Source organism: Phragmites australis, chromosome 11 (assembly GCF_958298935.1).
Source record: "Phragmites australis chromosome 11, lpPhrAust1.1, whole genome shotgun sequence".
NCBI classification, from domain to species: Eukaryota; Viridiplantae; Streptophyta; class Magnoliopsida; order Poales; family Poaceae; genus Phragmites; species Phragmites australis.
In genome coordinates this window covers 3,979,143-4,004,483 of record NC_084931.1, presented here as the reverse complement: position 1 = coordinate 4,004,483, position 25,341 = coordinate 3,979,143, and positions in this window count along the sequence as shown.

Below are 25,341 nucleotides of genomic sequence, written 5' to 3'. Positions count from 1 at the left end.
GGAGCGGGATGATCTTCAGGCTAACAAATCCCCTGAGTATGATATCTCGGATGATGAGGACGATGCTCCTGTTCTCACGGACTGAAACAATCTCAACTTCAACAATCTTGTAGTGAATGAGGGGAATCAGGTGGCCTGGGAGTATACGAAGAATGAGGTGACCCAGGGTGCTAGGAATCCTAACAGTTAAGCCATGAAGGATGCAATGACTCAACGGGCAACATCACTTCGATGCCAGTTTTTTGTTGTGAAGTCAATCAAGAAGGAATGTGATGTCAAGTACGTGAAGACAGGTTGCCCGTGATGGGTGCACGGCTTCAAGGGGAAGTATGTTGACTATTGGGAGGTGTTGATTGTGGTCGACTACACTTGCAAGATGGACGAACTTGAACCCAGCCACAAGAACATCACCTCAGCCTTTATCACCAATGTGATGTACGCCCAGATTATGAATAACCTGAATTACGAATCAAAGTCCAAAATCAGGCAAATTGAGAAGAAGTATAAGTACACTATCAGCTACAAAAAAGCATAGAAGGTGAAGAGGAAGGCAATTGAGATGAGGTTCAGGACCTACGAAGCATCATATGATAATCTGCCACATTTGCTGCAGACCATTGCTTGAAGGAACTTAGGAATGCATTACGATATTGATAAGTACTCATTATTGTCCAAACCTGGCAAGTACGTCTTGAAACGATCTTTCTTCGCATTAGGAGCATGTATCAAAGCTTTCAGGCATTGTCAGCCTATCCTGTGCATCAACGACACTTTTCTTACCGGGAAGTACGCATGACAGATCCTGACTGCTATTGGGGTTGATGGGAATAACCAATTGCTGTCGTTGGCCTTTGCATTTATGGAGAGTGAGAACACCAGCAGTTGATATTGGTTCTTATACCGTATGAGGATGATAATTGTTGGTGCTCAATCGAACATGTGCCTTATATATGATCGGCATGCTAGGATGCTCGCGGCAATTAAGGATCTACAAAATGAAACAGTCGATGACTTGATTGGACCTATGTGGCTAGATCTGCAGAGTAAATGGTGCATCAGGCATTTGGGTGTAAACTTATTCCACCAATTCAAGAACAAGAACTTCATGAACATGTTCAAGAGGTTGTGCAGTCAGAACTAGTAATGGAAGTTTGATGCTTTTTGGAAGACATTGGATGAGCTGATGAAGAAGTAAACACATGAGCGTGCAGGGAGGTCCATGAGCGGATCAGAGGATGAACCAGTACCTCTTGAGTCCTTGCCAATGGACAATGAAGATGGCATCATGCGAAGGATCGGGTCATCTACCAGGTCATTTAGCAAGCAGATTGAGAATGAGCCAAAGCAGAACTGGGCTCCTCTCTACGACACAAACGGGACTAGGTATGACATTATGACTACAAATTTAGTAGAGGTTACACTGGGTGATGAAAGGTGTGAGGGGGTTACTGTAACACCTAGTTTCAAAGGAACAAAACCAGGTACAATACATGTATGTCAGGATCAAGTTTTCATACATGCGTTACGTCATCAGTGTATCATCACAGTGTCATTATTACAATAACTTTATTAACTTATTACAAAAGGACCTGAGGGTCTAAAAGAAAACACAGCAGAATAAGAGAGCTTCCGCGCCAAAGCGTCTTCCATCTTCCACAAGCGTCAACCGGGGGCACACTAGCCTAGAACAGGAGCTCCGGGTCAAAGTCGTCTTCGTTGAAGGATGCAGCTTCATTGACGGCTTCTGAACAACAGAAGAATGCAAGAAAGAGTACAACGGGTGTGAGTACATATTGTACTACGCAAGTATAGGAATGCATAATATGGAGCTTAAGTCAAGGAGATGTTAGACGCTGGTTAACTGCACTAAGCATCTATGACCTATGAATTCAACAATAGACATCCTATTTACTAAGTGTGAAGATACAACTATGTAAAGAAGAACAGCTCATCGGATTCCATCCGACTACCAAGACTCACCACACCAGGTAATTCCATTACCTGGCTACCCGACCAATCACACAAAAACCTTGATCCCAACTAATCAAGAAGAAGTCCAAGCCTCTCTTGACCGTAAGCATGGCTGATCGATCAGGTTTTATACTCTGCAGAGTTTGCCCATCTTTCCCCACAAGTCATGATTTCATCACCCGCATTACCAGGTGACAGTTTCCATGTTGCCGTGCCAGCCAAGCCCTTACACACTTCTGAGATGTGCGCCAGAAGATCACTACAAGGCCTTTACAAAACTCCCACCGACCTGCAAGCACCCATTGAGATTTCAACGCTAACAGACGATTACATCATTACAGAAGTCCCCTCTTCTGCCACTCAACCGTCCAATGGTGCTTACAGAACCGGAGGGTGGCTAATTAATTGGCTAGGCCGCACCCATATAGGCCCCGTGGATGGTTGTGATTTAGCTTGGTTACATGTTCAAGAATCAGTCCTTAGGATCCACACAGGAACAACCACAAACCTGCTGTGTAGCACCACCTCAAACTAACCATCCAGTTAGGATCCATATACCATATTGCTATAAAGGATTACGACTCTCGATCATATTTTTTTAACTCATAACCCGACCATGACAGCGACTAGCATATCTACCCTTTATAACCCCTGACTCATCAACGACGACAAGGATAATCATACAAAAGCTAGTAAACCCTAACATTGGTTTTCAATTTAGACAAGCATGCAATGAAGGATAAACAGCTAACATATACATCCCAATATAGGAGCAAAATGTTCAAGGACACTTGACTTCAGCGGAGGGTTGCTCAAAGTCCTCGAAAGCTTGATCTTGAAGATTTCCGAATTGTTCACCTCCTAATCGACAAACCAGAAAAAGCATACAATGGAAACTACTGAGAATAGTACACCCAACAATACTAAAACTAGGTGAAACCTCTATAAAAAAATTCTACATGTCGCTATGAACATTTGAGCGCAAAAATCACCCAAATCGGAGCTACGAGCAAAAAGTTATGAGCTTCTGAAGTTCTAGGGACTTATCTGCAAATTTTACTTAATTTTAGAGAATAAATTGATTAATTTTTATACTGAAAATCTTGATTATTGTGCATGCTGGTATCATAAAGCAATAAAGAAATTATTTTTGTTATAAAAATTCATATGAACCGGGTCCATGAGGCCGTGGACCGAAAGAGGGGGCTCGGTCCAGGGGTCCATCGTGGACTGAAGGTACCGGTGGGGCTTGGCACGGCGATGGGCGGCCGGAATCGGAGCTCCAGCGACCGGGGAGTTCCGACGAGCGGCGAAAAATGGAGAGGGGGCGACTATGAACTCACCCCAAGAGAGAACGACGCTGGAGAGGGGTCGAGGTGGCCGCGCAACGGTGATGGTGGTGGCGGTGGTCGGTGCACCAACGAGGGAGGTGCTTCGGTGGCCAATTGATGACGATGACCCACTAGTTTGACTCTGGAGGAACCTATGGAGCCGGAGATGGGGTTAAATTGGTCGGAGATGGCGCGGAGACACGGGAAGAATGATAGCGGCGTAACTCACCAGAGACGATGAAGAAAGCGGTGGCGACGGTGCTACGTGCGAAGAGAGGTGGCGAGAGAGGGTGGAAAATGAGCAGAAACTTGCCGTGAAGGTGGATGGTGATTTAAATAGGTGAGAGGGCGAATGGAGCGGTCGGGGCTCAGAGAAACGGCCAGCGGCGGCAACGGACATTAAGGCGTTGATTTGCACAATGAATCGGGAAATAGAGAGGGGGAAACGGATGGGGGTGCCTTACTGGGGTTTAATGCCTCGAATCCAGTCATTTCGGGAGGGAGAGAATGCGCGGGGAGGCGCCGAATTGGCGACGGACGGAGATGGGAATCAGGCGCGTCGGACGGAGGTGGAAGAAGACGAGTCGGCTCGGCGCGGCTTGAGCCAGGCCCGCACGGCAGAGAGGGGTGGGAGGGGAGGCTGGCTCAGGACCAGGGGCTAACTCAACCAGGCGAATAGGCCAGGCCCAGCGGGAGCGCAGGAAAAAGGCCGGGCTCGGCTCATGCGGGAAGGTGGGAGGGGAAAATGGCCCGGGATAGTAGAGGGGAGGGAGAGAGGGAGGTTTTGGGCTGGAAAAAAAAAAGAAGGATTAGGCCTTGGAAGGTTTATGAATTAGGGAAAATCTTTTCTTTTATATTTTGAACCAATTTCAAATGAGATTTTAAACGAGCGCTTTCTAGCTAACTTTTGCAAACATTTTTCAAGCATAAAAACCTATTGCAACTATGACGGCATGAATGCATCAAACTTATATAACCTATGTAAAATTTAAATTTAGAAATTAATTTCTTTCTATTTAACAAAAATTGAAATTAATTTCTTTCTATTGAACAAAAATTTAAAACTCCTATTTAAATTCTAGCAAAATTTTAAACTATTGTAAAAATTAAAAATTTAGGGTGTTCCAATTGACGTTGGTGGGGATTATAGAGTTCATACTTTAAGTGACATGTAAGTATTTCAGGGACCGCTATGAGGTAGCGCACATGATGCTGAATGATGCTTGTTTGATTTATGGGACAAAGTTGACTAAATATATGGAAGATAAAGCGGAGAAGGCAAAGATGCACCGGGTGAAGATCATAGGAACTGCATAGCATATATACGAAATTCTATGCAGGGATAAAGGAAGGAGAGGGGGCAAGTGTGAGAGAGTTATCCATGAGTGCATCATCTTCGATGATAGGTGTGTTTGCACCTGCTACAAGCCGATGCTACTGCAGAAGCCATGCTCCTTTATGATTGCCACGTGTGTTGTGATGGGTATGAGGACTCGAAGGTACATCTCCAAGTATTTCAAGAAGAAAGCTTTGTTCGACACTTGTAACTATGAGGTCTACTGTTTCATAATTTATGGTATTTTCACGAAGGATCCTGGGTCCAATTGTGTATTCATCCCTGATCCCGATAAGATGAAGCAGAAGAACAGACAGCCTAGGACTACGAGGCTTTGTAATGACATGGATGCAACAGAAGCTAGGCGTCACGTGAAATTATGCAGTAAGTGCAATGGAACAGGACATATTTAAAAGAAATGCACCGTTGGTGTCCCAAGTGTGAACCCCGCAGAAGCAGGTCCTTCTGGGTCTGGTGCAGACGGGAAACATCCTCAGGGTCGTCGGTCGTAGGCCAGGGCGGCTCATTGAGATCGATTAATGTTGTAATTCGTGGTGTGATAGATATTAATGTGCACAATATCGTACTTTACTATTTTAAATATGAGACTATCACTATGTGCGAGGTTGTAATGTGTTAGGTTGTTATTTGTTCACATATTTATGTGCAATTTGAACAATCTATTATGTCATGTTATATGATGGACGTTTATTTGTTTAGTTCCCATAAATAAAGACCAGTTTAGACTAGGTCTAGAGCGATTGACACTTCTTACTCTGTGTTTGTTTTGCATATAAAAATATAAATAACTTGTAAACATGCAGGTATGGCATACCTGGAGCTGCTTGACCCTGAGCTCGATGTTAGGCACCGTTCATACCGCACCATGGTACAGGCTGAGGAGCTCCCGATACTACGACCTTGTGTGCCGGATGAGCTCATGAGGATTGATGAGTGCTAGATACCGAGGTTTGTCCATTTTGAATTTAACGTTTCATATTGATTTATCATTATTCATCTCTAACTGTATTATCTTTACAGGTTGCATGTTGCTGGCCTACTTCCGTTGTGCCAACTGGTGGAGGTGGACGCGTTGGTTGGGGCCTCGGAGGTGGCAACGCGGTTCAGCTATGACAGGGCCCTCCTCGCGGCCCTTGTCGATAGGTGGCATCCCGAGACGCACACATTCTACCTCCCGTGCAGCTAGATGGTACCCACGCTCGAGGATGTCTCGCTCCTAATGGGATTGCCTTGCGCGGGTGCTGCTATTTGTGCTAGGGACATGGATGTGGGCTTGCGCGATGAGATGCTGACCCGCTTCTCTGTCGTTGAACGGAGGGACAGTGTAGTCCCGTTCAGGCATTTTCAAGGGACCGAGAAGCACGGCCCAACGAAGACCTTTCTCGTTATGTCTATTGTACATATGTCTTGTACTGTATTCTCATCTCTTTTATGTTACTAACGGATGAGGACATTGATACTTGTTCTTTTTTTTATAGGTGAACAACATCCACATATAGGATGATGACGTCTCCCGCCACCTGGAGATGTACCTCATGTGGTTGTTCAAGTGGGCCATGTTCACTGCGAATGACATCGGCGGCCCAACTATGGGGTCCTTATGGTGCAGATGTAGGGTAAGTGCTACACTACTAGTGTATGTATATGTTAATTAGTTCTTTTTTTATTTCTCTAACTTAGTTTTGTTGCACAACCAAGTTGGTCCAGCATGTAGACACATCGCACGTACCCAGTCACCAGTTTGATGAGCTAACAGTGGACTGTGTCCGCTGAAGGCTGTATACAGAGGCTGAGGTACATCAACGCGCATTGCTAGGACTTTTGGTAATATGCTTACATGATTGGGAGTACTGGCTCATGACTTGCGCCATTGTCTTCGACATCTACATTGAGGAGTACTCACCGCATCACGTGATGCGGCAGTTCAGAAAGTTCCAGACGTTCCCGCTATAGGTGACTAGGTCGGTGCCTATCAATATACACACGTGTGTAACATTGTAATTACATTTTCATATGACCCACGTCTACACCTGTTTTCATGTATATATGTTTTTGCAGATTGACGTAGAGGGGGGCTCAATCCACAAGCACATTTGTGTCATGTGTGCAGCGGTGGGTTGACGAATGGGGCAAGCTGTCGAGCACGTCGTGGATGAGGATTGACCACACTCTGAGGAGGAGTACGCAGAGTACCTCTTGTGGTTCATGCCTCGGGCACGGATCCGGGTCACGTACACACCGGCCGAGCTTTCACGCCACATGACGGATGTGCGCGACACTTAACCGATGCACAGAGACCAGACATGTTCTCTTGAGGTACGAATAACACTACGCGAGTCCTCATTTACTACAATAGATTGTAAAAAAAAATTGTGTAATAAAATGAAGCTTTCCTTTGTAGAGGGACATACTACACCAGATTGATGTTGAGGCACATGCGTTGAAGCTGCGGCTCGACGGTGGCGGCGAGGTCCCTAGGGCTAAGATGAGCACGGTGTTTGGCCGGATTATCTGGAACATGGCGAGGGTCTTTCGATCGATGAGCTATAGTTCATCATTGGATGTTACTATGGGACCAGGAGCGTCGTCTCATTTTTTGGCACGCCCATCTGCCACATTCATCGAGCCGTCGCACCCACCGGTATGCCTAACCTTTTGTGAGGAACTGTCCAAATAATATTCTAATTAATCATCAGGAGGATCATTATTCATAATCACAACCTCAATGATTAACTAGAATACCATCCTTATAGTTCGGACACGTGTTTTGTACCCAAAATTAGAACACATGCCTTTCCAACATGTAAATCACAACATAGCTTACGAAAGAGCGAGTAATTAAAGTTATAATACAAGTTCTAAAGCATGCAACCATTTGCAACAGTTTACAAAGTAGCGAAAGATTAAAACATCAACAACAACAAAAGTAGAGTGAAGTCATATGCCCTTAGACTCCACACCAAAAGCTATGCCTCACCAGAGTAGTATGCACTACTCTTGCCCATCACCTGCATCAGCGGGCATGAAGTAGCCAAACACCGCTTCACTCTCACCACCAGAACCTGAAAGAGCAGCATGAGTACGAAAGGTACTCACAAGACATAATTCATATAGGACATATATAAATAATCCAACTCCAAGGATAACGCATTGAGCTATTAGCAAGAGTAAGGCCACAGGGTTAAGTAAAATATATGCGGTAAGAAACCTGGACAACTACGTGTCAGCATATATACTTAACCGATATACTAGTATACCTTGCAATCCACAACTTGAGCATGTATGTATAGGAACCATAGTATCTCATCAACAAAAAAACCGCCGACCATTTACATCATACCATATCCTTATCCCACACTAGAAAACTCTATGACTGATGCAAATTAATAGAAACATGCTCATGACCGAGAGCGCGATATTTAGAAATATTTTTACACCCTGCAGGGGAGTAGAACTTTACCCACATGACTTGGGGACCATTCGGCTTGTGCTACTCGCGAAAGTACGCACAAGGGGGTATTTGTGTGATGAGCTCATGGCTCCTTCAGATATGATCAATACTATTAATATTTCTCAAATCATACAAGGTCCAATTACAAGAGCACGCGCACAAAAATTAGACCACTAGGTGAACTCGTTTCTCGTTGTTCATGCTTCCTTGGATGGATTCTTACTAAATTCTTGTAATGTTTTATTGCTTAGGAATGTGGGAGAAGTACCAAAACCTTACCCAAACGTCACCTCTCGAAGGCCAAGTCCACTCGGACTCGAGGCTGAGCTATAGTCGTGGTAGTGGTTGAAGTCGTGCTCGAGTCCCAGAACAACACGTCAGTAAAGCGAGCATAACTCTCTCATACGAAGTTTATTTTAGGCAATTTTGGACATTCTAGAAAGCTTATGAAGAGACCTTTCTAATGGATATGAGCTCGATGGAATATTCCTTATAGTTTGGTCAAAGTCAAAGAAATAAGATGCTACGCCACCGTTTTGGACCTAGTTAGGTCTTGTAATCGTGTCAGGGTCGGAGTCCAGGTTGTGCACGTCTCTTTCCAAGGTTGCATAATCCTAGGTCGCCCTCCTTACGTTCTCCCTATATATACATGGTAGCCTTCATAGTTTAAGCTCAGATTTTGCTTAGATATTCTGTTTTATACAGTTTCATTGCTTGTTCGGTTTGTAGAACCCCAACTCGAGCACTTCATTGGTAAATTAGCAATATTCAGATTGCATCTACCTGTTTTTGCTTGTGTTCTCAATTTGCTTGCAAGAAAAGCCTTCTTGGCGAGGTCAACCGCGTCTTGACACGGTTGATAACCACGGAGTAGTGTTGTAGTGGTTGCGAGGGTTCTCGATCTGTCTTGTCAGAGCCTTTGGATAATCAATGTCAAAACTCCACCAATCGACTTATCATATTACATTCAAAAGATCGGACAAACACGCATCAATTGATATCAGAGCCTCGGTTGCCCGTTAGGTAATCTCAGTTATCCCCTTTATTTCATCGTTTTCCATTACCTAGAGTCCAGAAAATTACCCCATAAAAATATTTAGATCTTAGTTTTTCCGTTGTCCAAACCACTTTGTGCTTTCGCAATTTTGTTTCAGTATTCACGCTGTTGAGTTTGAGACCATCGTCAGTGTCTTTGTTGCTAGTCGAGTAATCATGATCTAGTTTCTAGTGTCGAGCCTTCGCTGTTATAGTCGTCGGGTATCCCGGCCTGGTCTTGTTTGCTATAGCCGAAATTGTGTCTCTAGTCAAGTTGACCATCAACTCGTATTTGACCACTAGTTGCTTTAACCATCTACTCAGTTCAACCACTAGTCGAGTCGACCATCAAGTCGTGTTCGACCACTAGTCACTTCAACCATCTACTCGAGTTCGACCACTAGTCGAGTTGACCATCTACTCTGGTTCGACCACTAGTCGCTTCAACCATCTACTCAGGTTCAATCACTAGTCTTTTTCGGCCACCTTTTCAGATTCGACCACTAGTTGGATTTGACCATCCTTTCGGATTCGACTATCATTCGATTTTGCCTCCACAGTCCAATCGAGTATATCTGTTTCTGGCTACTCTCGGACACCCCCATACACCCTTCATATCGAGCATTGTCCGACAAAGTTTGAGTAGCAATCCATAGCCGAAACAGAGGTAGCCAAAGTTCAGAGAGAGAGAGAGAGTGCAAAAAGTTTATGACCCACGTACCTCACTGGTCTTAGTAAAGGTAGTAGAAGAGTTTTGAGTTTGTGTCACATTCGCAAAAAAGAAAAAGAAGAAAGAAAAGAAAAGCAAGCAAGAAGCAAAAAGTGCAAAAAAAGAGATAATTAAAAAAATAATCAATTTGTTTTGCGAATTTTGTTCAATTGTGCTTGTGTATGTTGTAGTTTTCGACTTGTTTAAGCTAGTTCTAGGAACGTGTTTGGGCCAGCAACTGTAACGAGTACTGTGATTTTTATTCAGCTTTGCTAATCTAATTTTAATTATTACTATTCCTTACTACTAAATACCGTATGTCCAAGCTACACCTTCTCTCGATTAAAACGATTTCTCCCCTTGCAACTACCTCACTCGCACTCGATAAGGTCTCATGAACTAGCCACCGGTTGTGTCAACTGTGGTGATTGGTGAGAACACTTGCAAGAGCGTGGTAAGACACTTGAGACTGTGTGACACCACCTCCATCACCTAGTAGTCGATAGGGATAATTTATCTTTCGTTGTTTTCTATCTTTAACTAACCATGACAGGAGAAGCATAGGATGCACATGAGTGTGTTTTGAGGGAAGAAATCACAACAGTATTGAATGATCATCGACAAGCTATTACTGACGACTTCGATAAGAAGCTTGCGGAGACAAACACTATATTGCAACAACTTAATGATAGTATTGCCATGCTCAATACACGTTTTGATCGAGTGGTTAATCAGCCACCAAACCATGGGCGTGCGGATCCTCGTGGCGCAGACCATGAGCAAGAGGAGTCCGTCGTAGATGATAAAATTTTGAGGCAAAAACAAGACGTCTTTGATGCACGACAACAGGATCGATTAAACTTCAATCGTCAAGATATGAGAGGTAATAATTTCCAGTAACATAACCTATGTGTTAATGATGATCCATTTGCTAATGCTAAAAAGTATTTAGATTGGGAGATGACGGTTGAACAGAAGTTTAATGCTCATTTAGTTCCTGAAGTGCATAGAGTTAGGCAAGCACTAGTGATTTTAAAGAATTTGCAATTATCTGATGGAATAGAGTATGCATCAATGGATTAACGCCTACCACATGGAATCCTTTAAAGGTTGCTATGCGTAACAGATTCATTCCACCCTCTTTCAAACGTGATTTGCGTAAGAAATTGCAGCGTTGAAACTAAGGTGATAGATCCATAGGAAAATATTATAACGAGCTACAAATTAGTATGTTGCGTTGTGACATTATTGAAGATGAAGGGCTGCAATGGCACACTTTTAAGGAGGGTTAATGCGTGAAATTCAAGACATAGTTGATTAAAAAGAATATGATAGTGTTCCTAGATTGTTCCAACTTGCGTGTTTGGTAGAAAAAGAATTGCAGGGATGACAACATAGGCCAAGGAGAAATTTTGGAAGCACGACCACTTCAAAATCAACACCGGGACAAATCAAAATAGCCCCACGTTTAGCCACACGGTTTGCTACCCCCTTCTCAAGTAGGGCGTGTTCAGCAGTACCTTCGACACTGTCACATGCTCCCAAGGTAAGCAAATTCGTAAGTGTGCAGGGTCCAGCCAAGAGCTCTTCTTCGGTTACTTCTACAGGCCGATCGATCGGGATTATATGCCACCGATGCAAGGGAATGGGTCACGTCATGAAGGATTGCCTAAGTCAGTGAGCGTACATTATAACAGAAGACGTTGGATATGTAAGTGCTAGTGATGTTGAGGATGAATAGGCTCTTGCAGCTAACCATGAAGGTAATGAGGATGGTCGTGAGACGGATATCGACCATGAGGAAGTGTTAGATGCCACTGCCATGGAGGATTATCGGACCCTCATTATGCAGCGAGTGTTAAGCACTCAAATGGAGCAAGCGGAATAGCTATAACACCATAATTTGTTTCAGATATTCCTCATAGTCAAAGATTATCATGTTCAGGTCATTATTAATGGAGGAAGCTGTAACAACTTAGTAATTTTAGATATGATCAAGAAGCTTGCCTTGCCGACAAGAAACCATCCTCTCTCTTATCATATTCAATGGTTCAACAACAGTGGTAAGGTGAAGGTAATGCAAATAGCTAGGGTGTATTTTTCTATTAGTTCATACCATGATTGTGCTAATTTTGATGTAGTACCCATGCAAGCATGTTCATTTTTGTTAGGACCACCATGAGAGTTTGATACCAATACAACACATTATGGTAGGAGTAATAAGTATACCCTTATGTATAAAGGAAAGAAAATAACTTTTCTACTTTTAACCCCTATTGAAATTATGAAATGTGAATAAGAGATAGCTAAAAATAAGAGAAACGAGTTTGAGAATGAATCTAAAAATCAGCAAGTAGTGGAAAAAAAATTTCCACCCAAAAAGGAGAAAGAAACAACAACTTTTAAGTCTGATGGAATTATATTAAAATGGTGTGTTATGCTTGCTACAAAATCTGATCTTGCTAAAATTTATGCTAATGAGCTGCCATGCTATACTTTGATATGCAACGGGGCCTTAGTTTCACTCGAGAATATATCTAGCTCTTTGTCTTCTGCTGTTGCTAACCTTTTGCAAGGGTTTATGGATGTATTTTCAGCTGAGGTATCCCTAGGATTACCACCTATTCGAGGGATTGAACATCAAATTGATTTGATTCTGGGAGTAACTTTGTGAAACCGTGCTGCATATAGGACCAACCCGGAAGAGACTAAGGAAATTCAGTGACAAGTTTAAGACCTTTTGGACCGTGGGTATGTATGAGAAAGTCTTAGCCCTTATGTTGTTCCTGTTCTTTTGGTTCCTAAGAAAGACAGTAGTTGGCGTATGTGTGTTGTAGAGCCATCAATAATATTACTATAAGATACCGTCACTCTATCTCTAGGTTAGATGATATACTTCATGAGTTGAGTGGTTCTATAATTTTCCTAAAATTGACTTGGGAAGTGGATACCGCCAGATTAGAATGAAACTTGGAGATGAATGTAAGACTGCATTTAAAACTAAGTTTGGTTTGTTTGAGTAGTTAGTAATGCCTTTTGGGTTAACTAATACACCTAGTACTTTCATGCAATTGATGAATGAAGTTTTACGTGTTTTCATTGGAAGATTTGTGCTGGTGTTTTTTTGATGATATCTTGATTCACAGCAAGACACAAGAATAACACTTCGATTATTTACGTGCTGTTTTTAATGTTTTGAGATATGCACATTTGTTTGATAACCTCAAAAAGTGCACCTTTTGCACGGATTAAGTCTATTTTCTTGGCTATGTTGTTACTCCATATGGAATACAGGTGGATGAAATAAAAATCGAAGCCATAAAGAGCTGGCCAACTCCTGAGACTATTACACAAGTGAGAAGCTTTTTATGATCTTGTGGGTTTCTATCAGTGATTTGTGCGGGATTTCAGCACCATTGCTGCTCCATTAAATGAGTTGACAAAGAAAGGAGTAGTTTTCAAATGGGAACCTGCACAAGAACAAGCATTCAAGTTGTTGAAAGGGAAGCTCACCCATGCTCCATTGCTCTAACTCCATGATTTGGTAAGACCTTTGAACTGGAATGTGATGCTAGTGGGATTAGAATTGGAGGTGTGCTAATTCAAGAAGGTAAATATATTGCTTATTTCAGTGAGAAATTAAGTGGACCAAGTCTGAATTATTCCACTTATGATAAGGAATTGTATGTTTTAGTTTGAGTACTTGAATCTTGGCAACATTATCTATGGCCCAAAGAATTTATTATATATTCTGATTATGAATCGTTGAAACATATTAGGAGTCAAGCTAAACTGAATAAATGACATGCTAAATGGGTAGAATTTATTGGGTCATTTCCATATGTCATAGAACATAAGAAAAGAAAGGACAATGTGATAGCTGATGCACTTTCTAGGCGTTATAGCATGTTATCTCAACTAGATCATAAGATTTTTAGTTTAGAGACTATTAAAAAAATTATATGCTATTGATTTGGACTTTAAAGAAGTTCTTGAACATTGTAAAGAAGTGAAAACATAGAATAAACATGTGCTAAATAACGGATTGCTCTATCGTGCTAACAAGATATGCATTCCAGCTAGCTCTGTTCGTCTTTTGTTGATGCAGGAGGTGTTTGGAGGAGAATTGATGGCACATTTTGGAGCAAAGAAGAGTGAAGATATGTTGGCCGTTCATTTCTTTTGACCAAAGATGAGACGTGACGTTGAATGCTACGTGTCACGTTGCACCTCTTGCAATAAAGCTAAGTCTCGCTTAAATCCACATGGTCTTTACATGCCTCTTCCTGTTCTTAGTGCACCTTGAGAGGATATTTTCATGGATTTTGTTTTAGAATTTCCTAAGACAAAGAGGGGGATGGATAGCATATTTGTAATTGTGGATCATTTTTCTAAAATGACACCTTTTATATCTTGCTATAAGAGTGATCATGCAACAAACATAATTTTTCAGGTAAATCGTTCGACTACACGGAGTGCCTAATACTACCATCTCGGATCGTGACACAGTTTTTGAGTCACTTTTGAGATCACTTTGGAATAAATTGGAGACAAAGTTGTTGTTTTCTACTACATATCATCTCCAAACCGATGGTAAAACAGAGGTTCTCAACTGTACATTATCAACCATGTTACGGGCAGTTCTAAAGAAGAATTTGGGGATGTGAGAATAGTATTTACCACATATTGAATTTACTTACAAAAGGACGGTACACTCCACCACTAAGGTAAGTCAGTTCCAGGTAGTGTATGGATTTAATTACTGTGCTTCTATTGATTTACTATATTTGCCTGCTTTTGAAAGTCTTAATTTAGATGCTAAGAAACGTGCTGAATTTATTCTTAAATTGCATGAAACCACTAAAAATAATATAGAGAGCATGACTAAAAAGTATAGGATTGCTGGAAATAAAGGTAGAAAAGAAATAAAATTTGAACCAGATGATTTAGTTTAGTTGCATTTGAGAAATGATAGGTTTTCAGAACTAAGAAAGTCAAAATTGATGTCTAGAGCTGATGGACCATTTAAGATAATTGAGAAAATCAATGATAATACATACAAATTGGACCTACCTGTAGATTTTGGGGTTAGTCTCACATTTAACATTTCGGATTTGAAGCCATACTTAAGAGAAGAAGATGGGCTTGAGTCGAGGACGACTCCAATTCAAGAGGGGGAGGATGATAAGCTCATGGCTCCTTCAGATACGATTAATACTATTAATATTCCTCAAATCATACAAGGTACAATTAAAAGAGCACGTGCACGATAATTATACCACCAAGTGAATTCGTTTCTCGCTATTCATGCTTCCTTGGATGGATTCCTACTAAATTCTTGTGATGTTTTATTGCTTAGGAACATGTGAGAAGCACCACAACCTTAACCGGATGTCACCCTCGAAGGCCAAGTCTACTCAAAATCGAGGCTGAGCTCTAGTCGTGGTAATGGTCGAGTCGTAGGACAACACATCAGTAAAATGGGTATAACTCTCTCATACGAAGTCCGTTTTAGGCAAGGACATTCTGGAAAGCTTACGATGAGACCTTTCCAACGGATATGAGCTCGACCAAATATTGCTTATAGTTTAGTCAGAGTCAAATAAATAAGTTATTGCGCCACCGTTTTGAACCTAGTTGGGTCTTGTAATCGTGTCGGGATCGAAGTCCATTTTGTGCGTGCCTCTTTCCAAGGTTGCATAATCCTAGGTCGACCTCCTCAAATCTCCCCTGTATATACACAGTAGCCGTCATAGTTTATACTCGGGTTTTACTTAGATTATTCTGTTTTATACAGTTTTGTTGCTTGTTCGGTTTGTGGAACCTAACTCGAGCACTTTATTGGTAATTAGCAATATTCAGATTGTATCTACCTGTTCTTGCTTGTGTTCTCGATTCACTTGCAGGAAAAACCTTATTGGTGAGGTCAATCTCGTCTTGGCACGGTTGATAACCACAGAGTAGTAGTGTAGTGGTTGCGAGGGTTCTCGATCTGTCTTGGTCAGAACCTTTGGATCATCAATATCAAAACTCCACAAATCAATTTATCATATTACCTTCGGAAGATTGAGCAAATGTGCATCATTGTGTCAACCTTTCTCATACCTCGAACCACCACTTGCAATGCCCCTATGGCACCAGGGTTACAGCGAGCAAGTCCCGACCATGCTCCGGCTCTCTAACACCTTGCTTCTCCTTTTCTTTTTTTTATGCGTCATAGAGCCGGAAGGCAAGTGTCGGCACGACATATGATAATCAGCTAGCCTTACCATTAGATCAATATGCGGTGAGTACGGAAAGTGCTAGAGCCAACTACACCGATGCATGGCTTTAAACGATGCAAGCGGTCTATGGCATCCGGGCTCCTCTCCCGAACTACCCAGATGACTCCTCCTGTGCAGAAGATACCCCTAACACCGCCCATATCTCACCTCAATCTCACCTCAATCTCACATCTCAACCATTATCTCAATCTCATCTTTGTACTTGTGAACAGTGATTAAGCCCTAAGCTCACGAACAACTGCAGCACCATCGCTCGACTTTTACCGAGGACCTAAGCATTGCTAAGCATTTAGAATAATCATTGAAGCTAGACACCAACTATATCATCAAGGCTACAAGGATAAGGATTCATCAATAAGTCAAGGTAGAGAAAATACATCAACATAGGTTCTACCCATACCAGTCCAACACTGGACTCAACACATGCAAATATACACAAAGCATAATTTATCAATTTAGACTCCATTCAATTTGAACAAAGGGTGCAGTATGCTTAGATGCTTACCTTGCTGCTCCTTGGTTTGCCCAATACTTCCTGCACAGAACTCACAGAAATGCAGAAGGTTGACGTTGTCCTCGATCGTGCTCGCGTTACGCTTCGGATCTTTGTTCACTACTGAAGAACGCATGCAATGATGAGCATGAATGACATGCAATAGTTTATAGATTTAATTAAGCTTAAACCAAACTCAAATCAAATTAGGAAGTTAACTATGTGTAACATGAGTGTGAGTATTTTTAATGAACAGGTCACAAATAATGAGATTAACATAATTGACCTCACCAATTTTGGGATTATCAATAATTAATTATGAATTAAAAAAACTTAAATGTATTTTATTAACCAATGAAATTCTAGTACATATTTCATAGCTCCTAGAATTTTTAACATGTAGATTATGCTCATACAAGCCCAACAAAATTGGTTTCACTATTTTTGGAGCAATATTCTATTTTCTATGCATTTTACAAATAGTTGAACAATAAACCAATTTTGCAGTTTCTGATTTAATCCGAATATTAAAATTCGCTAAAACTTTTTTGTACCGGGGGAGAGCTAACCACAACCCTTGAGCTGTTGGGCCGGCTCGTGGACCTATGTCAAAATGGCTTGAGCCTCGGCCGAGCTCGCATAGGGTCAAGGCCGGTCGGCGCTGTGGAACCTTGCCGGCGATGAGCGGCGGCTCTGCTTGACCCAGGGAGGGAAGCAGGAGGTCCAGCGGGAGCTGGAGAGCACGATGGCGCGACCCGTGGGGCGGTGGGCCAATCGGAGCATGGCCAGCGGCAAGAATTGAGGTGCTGCGGCAGCTGGTCCTCGCTGAGAGACGAGCTGACGACGGGCCAAACTGAAAACGCACACGAACTAGCTACATGAGGGCATGAGGGAGCTCACCACACAGACGGTTGATGCGAGGAGACAACGATGAGGCAGCTCGGCGGTGGAGAGGCGGAGATGGCTGCCGGAGGTGGGGAAGATGGCACAGACGAGCTTGATTCGCGCGGGGAAAGCTGCGGAAGGCGGCGTAGTGTGTCGGGTGATCCACCGCGGTGCTTCACCTAGCCGGGCCGAGGCTAGTCGGAGCTCGGGCACGACAGATTGGACGGCAGAGGCACGTGTGCGTGTTGTGCTTAGCCCGGCTCTGCTCTCCCGGCTCTACTCTAGGCGCACGCAAGAGGAAATGACGGAGAGATAGAAAGAGCAAGCAGCATGGGGATAACAATGCGCCGAGCTCACTAGGAGCACAGAGGCGTGCCTCAACGGCTGGCGACGTGGCTTGGCCACGGAAGTCAACAAAACTGGCGCCACCCACAAGCTCAGCTCTGCCGTCCAGAGCAGACAGGCCGAGAGGACTGAAGAGGATGACGAGTGGGCCATGGTGAACAGTGCCGATCCTAAACTGATCCAGATGAAGGTCTTCCCATGCCCCAAAATTCCTGGTTCAAATTTTGTTGGACTTTATAATTCATGTGCAATTCATTTTAACTTGTTTGACCCGTAAAGCCAGAGCCAAATTTGAACAAAATTCTTCAAACATGCAACCTTTTCTAACTTGATATAATTTTTATGTCTCCAAAATAATCCCCAAAAATTTAGAAAAATTCATTTATATTCTTCACATGGCATGGACTAATTTCTAAAATTGTTTCATAGCAACTTTGTGAGATGCTTCATAGTGCACCAATTAATATTGATTTTAACGGTTTATGTTTAATTTGAATTTCATGTCAAAACTTGCTCAAACAATAAACATGATGCTAATGATGTTCATTAATGTTTAATGACCTAATTAATGACTTTAGGCCATCACAAAACTTCCCCCTCCCTAAAAAGAATATCGTCCCGAGATTCGGGTAGAGTGCAGGGGACTAGGGGCCTTGGGAAAACTCTCAGGTTTCGGAGGGCCATATTCATCTAGACAAGCAAATCCCTCAACAAGGATTCCACAAGAAAATAGCGGATGTTATGTGAGCAATGATGGGGTCATCATCCTTTCTCATCTCAGTTCACTGACATGACAAAGTAACAAGTTCCACTTATACTCAAGAGAGAATAAATGCGGGGTGGTCTCCGTGGGAACTTGATGGTGATTGTGTACATATATAAGAAAAACAGGAATACAAGATTCCTACTAAACCACGAGTGGTGTGGGCGGAATGATGGAACTTCCATCTACTCAAAAGTGAGTGCATCTCAACATCATGCAGGGTGTTTCATGACATTTATATTACTATAGCACCATTTAACCACGCTATGAGGAATAGAAACTAATGCAACACTCGCAATTTGGAGAAAAACTCGGGATAATCGGCGTGAAGCCGATCCTCACGTTCCCATGCACCAATTAATATTGATTTTAACAGTTTATGTTTAATTTGAATTTCATGTCAAAACTTGCTCAAACAATAAACATGATGCTAATGATGTTCATTAATACTTAATGACCTAATTAACAACTTTAGGTCGTCACACCTTTGCCGCCGAGCCGTTGAGGGCGTGTTCGACCCCGAATTCCTCTTTGACCCCTATTACGACGAGGCAGTCCTTTACCAGGGCTGAACACCCCTAATATAGTGGCATGTTGCCTCGGCTTTTGTTCTCTGGCATCGGTTACCCCAGCTATGGCGTCATAGCATCTAAGCCACCCTTCACCAGTGGCGATGACCGCTTCTACGCCAAGCGGGGCGACACACCCTTTATCCGCAGACCCATGTCCTTCGAGTTCTCACGTCCCTAGCTCAGGTACGACAGTCACTTCAGCATAAAAAATTGTTACGCATGTCACAGTTTATCGATGCTAACATGTTTTCTTTGTTGTTCCATGTGTAGAGATCAACGATCTCCGGGAGGTCGAGGCGCGGGGTAGCTACATGAAGCTACTTAGCAAGGACGTTACTCAGGTCCTTAGGTATGACTTCATCTTTGGCCAACTACCTAGCACGCCACTCCCAGGGATACAACACTCCCAGGACGAGTACGCCACTCCACCGCCCGTTGGACAGTTTGAGCGGTAGATCGTTCCACCAGACCCCCTAACGTACTCAATTAACCAAGTAAGAGTGAGGAGACACAGGGTCCCGAGGATAGATGTGACCAGGGGCCTTATCCTTAAGAGGGGACATAACCTGTAGGTAGTTATGTCATTGTTAGTTTCATGGTGTTGTGTTATTATCTTTCTTCATGCTACTATGTTATTGTTACTAGCATAATAGCTTTCATATACCATGTTTTTGTTTTGTGATTCTATTCGGACCATTGACTCGTACAATGACCATTCCATAAAAATCATAATAAACATGTCGACCGAATGAACGATGGCATATACAATAGCCGTAGTGGTGTACCGGCGCTTCACGTAACATGCCTTTGGGAATGAAAACAGTACAAATCAAATCATCTATCGACAGCTAGAACACATCGATATTACTCATAGTTGTTCCTCCAACCCACCATGCGAGACGGGATATAACATCTTCTGACGTTCCTGGCTCTCTCTTGGCACAATTGTTCCTGCAGTTCCTCGATGAAGACTTTGAGGCGACGGATGCATTCTTGAATGTGTGGTTCTATCCACGGGTCGATCCAGTATTAGAACCTGCAATCACCCATCTAAAAAAAAGTGATAGATGAGATACGTAAATGGTGTTAGATAATAGGAAAGAAAGTGATAATTAGTAGTTCGTACTCTGAAATGTGGACAACGGAAGAATAGACGGCCTGAGTCACCGAAATTCTCATAAACTTGGACTACAACATCATCTCCATGCCGACATGGCGGCCAAAATGAGCAAGGAAGAGCATTATGGTTTCTGTAATCTCTACCATCTACATCTAAATGGGGGTGTGGAGGCGATGGATCGATTGGGCCATCGGAAGGATGAGGATATGCCATTATCTCGATTCAATTCAAGGTCATGAGATGTGTGAGTAGACAATTGATTGAGTTTTGTTTATATACAAGAAGTCATGGTGGTAGTGAATAGATGTGGCAGCACTAAAAAGCTTATTGCCTAGACAAAATTGGCATATTAGGGGTACCACTGAAAACTGTATAGTTTCTGAAACTTACTCTATATTAAGGTGAAAACCAGCGTTAGCATGTAGGCTAAAGCATGCCAGAGGCAGGGACCAGGGTAGGGGTGCCATCTTGTCAGATAATTAATCATTGGCTTACAACTTTCCACATCAAAACTATTCACATTATGAACCCTACCACTACTACATTCGGGATACATTGCTTCTAGTTATACTGAATTGACAACACCTTCATAAACTGCAACAACTATAATACGATACACGTAGCATATGTCACATGAATGCCTTACGTAGAATACATTGGTGGTAACAAACTCAATGGTCAGCACTAGTTGAACCACCCTTCCCACGAGAGGCAACAATAACTCCTTCTTGAACTTTTGATGAAAGAAATTACCACATCAAGCAACAGCTTTCACAGGGAATATCTATCAAACATCAATGCCACAACTTTTTTAGCTTTAACAGGGAATCCCATGCTCCAACTCCTAGCCACGCCCATACACTCAGTCCATGCACCAGTCCCCAGCCACCATAAATAACCCCACCCTCAAGTATGAATAGACCACTCATTCCTCAGCTCTCTTAATTGCAATGTCTTCATCACCACTACCAAGCTCACCTAAGAAACATTGGGGGATTTTCATCTCCAAGGGGTCGAACCACCGATGTGCTTCTGTGACGACACTTGTAGGCTTCGCGAGTCCTAGGACATATCCTACACCTATGATAGACGCTTCTTCATGTGTGCCAACTAACAGTACAACCCACCTCGACATGGACCGTACGAGTACCCACCGGTATAGTGACATAGATTACTCCTATGACACACTACGTGAAAAATGGACAAGGGTGACGGGTCATAACCATTATGGGTGACAGGTCCCGCACCCGTCACCCTGAACGCGTCACTGATGACATGTAATAAGTAACGGGTAAGGACCTGTCACCAATAAGGTTATTGGTGACGTGTCAAAACTTAACCCGTCAGTTATTAAGGTCATTGGTCACTTATGACTTGTTTGTGACCCGTCACTTATGACTGGTATACGGTTCTCGAGCTTTTTGGACGCGAAAAAAAGTGAAAAAAAATTAATTTTCACTCAAGCCAATCCAACTCAGGCCTATCACCACTTGCCACGTGTTTCTATCTATTTTTTAGGTTATTTTTAGAATGTGCGTTCTGTGGGAATCGAACTCGCGACGGCCCCTCGCGCGCATAGCTGCCTAACCACCTCAACCTTGCGTGCGTCCTGAAGGGACTCGAATAAAAGATCATTTTAACTATTTTACTGAGGGTCATAAGTGATGGGTCACTTATTGCAAGTCATAAGTGACGGGTCACAGTTATGACTTGTCACCAATGTTAATTTTACAATAGACATAAAAACCAGTTAACTCGGAGTGCATTCGGTTAAATGGCCATAACTTTTGCATACGGATTCCGATTTAGACGTTTTTTTGACTCTACGGACATCTACAGAAAAAGCTACATCTGTTTCTTCCCAACTTTTTTGGGTTCAGCGAATTTTTCAAGGCCTAAAATGGGTTGGAAGATTGAGTTCTCGCCTCCGAAAGTTTCTGCATCATTTTCGGAACGAGCGTTTATGTCTATAGCCATTACCCCTTACATCAAACTTGAGTAGAAATATACAATGGTTCATATTCTAGTGCTTCTGAAGTGAGAAAAAATAAGAGAAAAATAAAATAAAAATAATTTTTTTTTACAATGTTTGGATCATTTTCTATACTTCTGAATAACGCCATTAGTGACGGGTCATAACTTAACCCGTCACTTATGATAGAACTATGAGACCCGTCACCGATGAGTTAGTTATTGGTGACGGGTCAAAACTTGACTTGACCCGTCACCAGTGACTGGCCTACGATGACCTGTGAGTGATGAGTCGTCATTGGTGATGGGTCAAGTTTTCACCCGTCACCAATGACTGGTATTAGTGACGGGTCACAGCTATGGCCCATCACTTTTATCTAAGTGACATGTCATATAACGTCCCGTCACTTATGTAGTGTCTCCTTTGTCTATTTTTCACGTAGTGACACTTTTCATACAATTTCATGCACTATCTTACTAATATCTCATTTTGTTTCATTTCTTCAGTCTCCTCTATCTATTTGTGACTTCATGAGATGGCTAGACATGGAGCAAACTGAGGACCAAAAGCGGTGGGTCAGCATAAGCATGTGGTGGATGAGGCAAGCTTACGAACGTTAGTAGTATGAGCAACATTAGGAGGAACTACGGCTCAAGCGTCAAGAGGAGGAGCGTATGAGAAAGGCAGCAAAGGAGCACACCGCGGCTGAAGAACGCGAAGCAGAGAGGAAAAGGAAGCGAGAGAGGGCCCGTTGCGCTAAGGTGCAGGGTCCCGATGCCCTGCGAAAGGATAAATATCCTAGGTGCACTCAGTAGAGAGCATCTATTGTTACCCGTACTATTTTTATTCCCTAAAATATTTTAGGTTTAGCAGGGGCACACTATTAGATTAGTCTTTAGATGTATCGTACATGCCAACTTTTATTGTCGCCATGTCTATATGGTTAGGGTCCTTTCGCGCTACGAAGAAAAATCCTACGTCCCATGTATATTAATCAGCATATGTAACCTCCATCCGGGTTTTACGATAATTATGCTTCACAACTACTATTATTTTAAAATTATATTTTACACCCTCCCATGGTTACTTCACTAAAAAAATTAACTCACACTCTTTTATATCAACTAAATAAAGAAATATCGATAAAATGATATCAAACCAAAATTAAGGATAGAATGAACCACTCTGTAATGCCGCTTGAACACATATTTGCACAACTAGCATTTTTCGCCGAATGAATGTACAATATTTTTCAAATTGCCGTATACAAAATTATATTAGAAAAAACCAATTGTATTGAGCGGCCAATTTTTTTTTTTTTTTGCCATATCGTCCATTCACCGAGCGACCAAGTTCTCGTCCACTGAACGGACGAGAACTTTCTCTCTCCGGTTGTTTAATGCATTGAGTGTCCGGGCCTATAAGTTTTCACCCGTTCAACAGGAGAGATCTTATTCTTGCCCATTAAACAGGCGACGGTAGACTACATATACATTTTTTCAAACGAGCATATATTCTTCAAAATATTAAACAAAAAATATATAGAAACAATTCTTTGATGTTGCCATGCTGAAATCTTGCTCTAGTTCTCAAGGAAAAAATCTTGCTAATTATTGATAAGTTTGTTTGAGTTTCTCACTTCTAATATCATTATCTGTAAGCCCAAAACCCATGATAGTATCCCTGTACCCTAGATAAACTTTAAGTTTGTGGGTGCAATTTTGTGACATGAACAAGATTGTAAATTGTAGAGTTTTTTCTCTTGAGAACTAGAGCAAGATTTAAGTTACTTATTTTTGCTCTCCTGTATTGTACCAAATGTGGTAATCTGTGAATGTGGTAACCATTTCGCAAATTTGTGTATCGTACACTTTTCTTAGTCTGTTCATGCTGTAGTGTGTTCACTCTATTTTTACATTAGTTTATTCTGCACTTACGTTTCTTAGTTTGAAACTTGAAAGGTTTGCTCAGAATTTGAATGTGCTTTGGTTTTAATTTTGGAGGAGTTGATGATCACTATAAGTGATCGATTCTTATGGCCATGATACTATTTTGTCCCAGATTTCTGTTTCGGTTCTGTTCCTTTATACCTAGCGCGCGGGCAAGGCAGCTTCCGTTTTGTAGCAACCGGCTGTTCCCCGATATTGCCCTTTTCGACCACACTTCATCCCGTTTCACATTTCTTCTCCGATGTGCTCCTCCTTTCCCAATTTCCAACTTTATCAAGTAAAAAGTCCAGCTTAAAACATTTAAACTGAAGATTTCAAGTCAAATTTCCAAGTGGATGAAAAGTTTCAGGTCTCAATTTCCAACTTCATCGAAAGTTTCAAGTCCAAAATTTCTAACCGGCTCAAAGTATCAACTTGAAAGAAATCAAAAGAAAATGAGGAAGAACACCAAAAGGCTAGGGTAAGGGCAACATGTTCTTCCCCAGCGGCGACAACCTCATCGATGAAGGGTGGTGATCCGACACAACCTCCTTCGCGCGATGAAACAACACTCTGATATCTACTCCATGTGGCGGCGCAGTGGCAACATATCTGCGCGCCACGAGTGGTGGAGTGAGGCGTGAGGAGGCGATGCGACAGTGATCTCCCGTCTCCGATAGCACAGGCGGTTTGCGACGTAGCTAGGCGAGGTCCCACCCGTCTTGGCTTGACATGTCTTTTATTTGATGAATACATTCTTTTTTAAAACCTATTTAATGAACTAACTATTGTGATATAACCCATCCAATAGGCTATATGTGTGTGAACACTTACCTAACCAGGTCTATGAGCATCAGGCCGTTAGTACCATTAGTGTAGGTTAAATATTTTAGTTCTATATTACTTAGCCAATGTAAATATGGGCTGTGTGAGTATGGTGAGTGTGAACCTTGTAGAAAAAACTTTCTAGTTAACTTATGGGGCTTGCATACTTTCAGAATGTGTTGAACATTTGAACCAAATGTATGAAACATAACATGGATACGAACCTACGTCCCCTGACAATTTAAGGGCACATTTTCATGCAAGGTAAATATATACCTAAATGTGGCACTATTTGTCTAG